Source organism: Ovis aries, chromosome 22 (genome assembly GCF_016772045.2).
Source record: "Ovis aries strain OAR_USU_Benz2616 breed Rambouillet chromosome 22, ARS-UI_Ramb_v3.0, whole genome shotgun sequence".
NCBI classification, from domain to species: domain Eukaryota; kingdom Metazoa; phylum Chordata; class Mammalia; order Artiodactyla; family Bovidae; genus Ovis; species Ovis aries.
In genome coordinates this window covers 21463923-21468389 of record NC_056075.1, presented here as the reverse complement: position 1 = coordinate 21468389, position 4467 = coordinate 21463923, and the positions used below count along the sequence as shown (strand labels likewise).

The 4467-nt window shown below is 38.9% G+C and overlaps 1 pseudogene; it reads right to left on the bottom strand.

Annotated features, from left to right (window-relative positions):
• Window positions 1-4106: 4106 nt before the first annotated feature.
• Window positions 4107-4226, bottom strand: LOC114110362 (small nucleolar RNA SNORA70; annotated as a pseudogene).
• Between the last annotated feature and the right edge of the window lie 241 nt (window positions 4227-4467).

The following is a 4467-nucleotide window of genomic DNA, read 5'->3' as shown; positions in this document are numbered from 1 at the left end:
GGAGTGGGCAGCAGTATGACCTGCTGCAGGGATGTCAGAGAGACCAATGGGGTTGCAATGGGAGCACATGAAGACCATGGCTTTGTAAATCAACTATACTCCAATATAAAATAAAAATCAAGAAAAAGACCTAGGTTGAAACAGTTAGCCTAGGATAGTGGGGGTGGAAGACAGGTGATAGTGTGATGCTTTTGAGATTCATCCATGTTATCAGAACTTCATTCCTTTCTATGACCAAGTGATATATTCCATTGTACGGATAAACCACATTATATACCACATTTTGTTTATCCTTTTGCTGATGAACGGGCATTTCCCCTCTTAAATCAGAAATCCATTCATTCAAATGAAACATTCTGTGCGAAAATACTAACTTGGAGCCTGTTTTCCATTATTTTAAATGGGAGAAATGGAAACAGGTTGTGTGTCAACTTGAATTTTTCAACAAATTTCCTGAAAAATGTAACTAGATCCCAGTAAATGCCCATACAGAATTAAAAAATTATTACATTAGGATGTAAAAAGCTCAGGATATTGCTTAGTGATTACCGAACAAGAATATAGCTGTAATGAATGGTTGCTTTGTTAGCAGTAAGTCTTCTTAGCCTCAGCCACACTCCAGACTCACATCCCATTTGTTGACACTTTTCAAAACATTTACACATGATTCTGATACCCTATCAGTTCTATTTGAAATGTAACTTGGGACTTTTCCTATCCATCAATATGTTTAGAATGCCATATTGAGTTTTAGGGATGCAAATAGGTATATATTTTCCCTCTGTAAACAAAAACTGACAAACATTGTGCTTGATATACATGGGTTCTCTAAGGTTGGGGTACTAAAAGCCTAAAGATGTTTTGCCAGGAAAATATTAATAAGGGAACATTTTCTACAGGATATGCCAACATAGTTAAACAAAAAATCCAAAGTATATGTTCTATAACATACACCAATCTAGTAACAATAAAGAATGGGCAGAGATCTATAGGGACATTTCTCCAAAGAAGACATACAGATGGCCAAGAGGCACATGGAAAGATGAGCAACATCACTAATTATTAGAGAACTACAAATCAAAACTACAATGAGATATCACCTTACACAAGTCAGAATGGCCATCATCAAAAGATCTGCAAACAATGAATGCTGGAGAGGGGGTGGAGAGACTGTTGGTAGGAATGAAATTGATACAGCCACTATAGAGAACAGTATGGAGATTCCTTAGAAAACTAAAAATAGAGCTACCATGTTATCAAGTAAGCCTACTTTTTGCCATATATTCAGAGAAAAACATGGTTTGAAAGGATATATGCATCCCAGTGTTCACTGCAGCATTGTTTACAATAGCTAAGACATGAAAGCAACCTAAATGTCCACCAGCAGACTAATGGATAAAGAAGATTTGGTACATATATACGATGGAATATTACTCAGCCATTAAAAAGTATGAAATAATGCCATTTGCAGCAACATGGATGGGCCTAGAGTTTATCATACTAATTGAAGTAAGTTAGTCAGAGAAAGACAAATATCATGTGATATTGCTTATATGCAGAATCTAAGAAAATGACGCAAATGAACTTATTTTCAAAACAGTAACAGACTCAAAGACTTATAGAATGAACTTGTGGTTACGGGGAGGGATAGAATGGGAGTTTGGGATTGACGTGTACACACTTCTATATTTAAAATAAAATGCCTTTCCAAAGATAAAATGAGAGATAAACAAAATGAATATAAAAAAGAATGGACTAGAATTAGAAAGACTGATCAATGACAGGTTTGGCTTTATCTGTAATATTTGCATTTTAATAAGTATGTAATACTTGTGTGATTAAACATAAATGAATGAATGGATAGGTGAATGAATTAATGAATGAATAAATAAGTAAATAAAATTTTAAAATGTGTTTAATACCCAGAACAACCTTTGGGTTGTTGATGTTATCCAAAGACAGAGAAAAGAGCTGCTATCTATCCTTCTTCCTGCTTTCCGGAGTGCTGAGGAGAATGACTTTAAATCGGAAATAGCAGGAAAAATTATGATTAAAAAGATCTAGGTCCAGACAAGTGTCAAAATCACATGCAAGCAGGAATCTGCTTTTGGTGACCTTCATGGAATCCTGGCAGGTCAGAGGGGTGCTACAGCACGTAAATGGGCAAGGACTACCATAATGCTCAGCAAGGAGTACACAATAGATTTGGGAATTAAAGACTGTCAAGATTGAGATTGACTCCTGGCAAAACTCTAGAAATGGTTATTATATATAGGGTCTGGCAATGCCTAACAAGGAAAACATGTCTACCTTTTGGCAGAAGCCAACATGAGTTCTTTAGGAGTACAAGCCAAAGAGTAGATAAGGACACTTTTGTTGATAAGGACACAGAACAAGGAGGTTAGGGGAATCCTGAAGATACTGTTCTTTGATTTCAACAGGGGCTGAAGCAGTTTGTCCTATTATCTTTGTGGATGCAATGAAGAAATGTGAGCTGATGATGACCCTGCTTGGAGCATTCATAAATGGTGACTCACTGTACCCAAAGAAGTGTGATGATGGTAGGGGTTATGTCTTTCCAGTTGGAGGTTTTGGAACCCAGTCGTGTGATGTTTCTATCAGTGGCTCAAATGAAGATGTAGGTGTCCAGCTCATCACACTTCCAGATGACACAAGGAGGACCAGAATCCCTAATAGGTTGGATGACAGAATTGCAATTAGAATGAGCGTGACAGGCTGGAACAATGATCCTACATGAGCAAACGACACTCGGAGGAGAGAGGGTCTGGAGTCCTACAGGTGGGTTAAAAAGATCAGAGATGCAAACATAGGCCTGGGAGTCCTGGTTTAGGGACGAATCACTTGAAAAAGACTGAATTTATGTGACAGCTAATTCACTGTGGATCAGTTGTATGATCCAGAAGTATGATGACTCCCAGGCTCCCTACCTGCCTTAGTAGATGCAGAAAGCTTGAAACAGGAAAGATTAATAGTCCCACTAAGGTTCCGTATTTTCCTAGGTTCAAGACTGAAGACACTTCTTCAGAGTAATGTCCTGGGTAGGGCAACCTACATCAGAAAGGACCTAAATACCAAATCCTATTAGAAGAGTGGCCATAAAATGTCACCTAAACTATGGTACATTTGACAGTAAAAGAAAGTGTTATTAACAATAGCAATGTATAATAATTCTACTTTTGAAGCATCATTGGAAGAACTTTTTTATACTAAAAAAGAAAAGAAAAGAAAAAAAAAAGAATGCTAATAGCCAAATGGCTATCATATGAGAAGGGGAATAGATTTCTATGGCCTATTTTTTTTTTTTTTGACAGGTAAGTAGGATTTACTGGTGGGTTTGAGTTAAGAGGGGACAGCACCATGGCTCACATGAGTGCAGGACCCACCATTTGTCCAGGGGCCACAATTAGGGATATATTTGACCCCACAGCCATCTGGTGAGAGCCGCTCTTCTGCCACTATCTTTTCAAAGTCATCTACATTAAACTTAGTAACCAGTTGGTAAGGAATCCTCCTGCAATGCAGGAGACCCTAGTTTGATTCTTGGGTCGGGAAGATAAAATATCAAAAATTCAAGTAAACCATACTATATTTTTAAAAGTTAGTCTTAAAAGGTACAACCTTTTCCTGGAGAAGGGATAGGGTACCTATTCTAGTATTCTTGGGCTTCCCTGGTGGTTCAGATGGTAAAGAGTCCACCTGGAATGCTGAAGACCTGAGTTCGATACCTGGGTTGGGAAGATCCACTGGAGGAGGGCATGGCAATCCCCATTGACTGAGATGCCTGGTGGGCTACAGTCCATGGAATTGCAAAGAGTTGGACATGACTGAGCAACTAAGCACACACGCACAAACTTAGTAAATCCTCACTTCTTGGAGATGTGGATCTTCTGATGGCCAGGGAGCTTGAACCTGGCCCTGAGGAGGGCCTCAGTCACACGCTCTTTGTTCTGCAGCTTGGTGCAGATAGACATGATTTGGCCAACGTGGACCCTGGCCACTGTGCCCTGGGGCCTTCCAAAGGCACTGCGCCTACCAGTCTGGAACCTAGATTGGGGACAGCATGCTAGCATGAAGGTCCTGGAAAGGGCTGTCTCCAGGGTCCCTTTGAACAACCCACACAGACAACATGCTGCATATATTGTTTGCAGGCATTGCACACTCGACCCTGATGGGGAAAAGTGCGCGGTCGGTTTAACTGGCTACAAATCTATGGCCTACTTAAAAAAATTATTGTTTAAAAAGGAATACTTTCTCATTGAAAAAACTTCAAATGATAGCCAACTCTTTTCTGTCAAATTGGAGTGATACTAGTATCTGCCTCAAACTGTTTGAGGATCAAATGAACAGTGAATGTATGAATTTGTAAGATAAAATTTAAAATGTAACTGTTTACATTTGTTTTTTCTGTTTAACAGAAAAAAATTCTCCCTTTCCTCACTACATTTC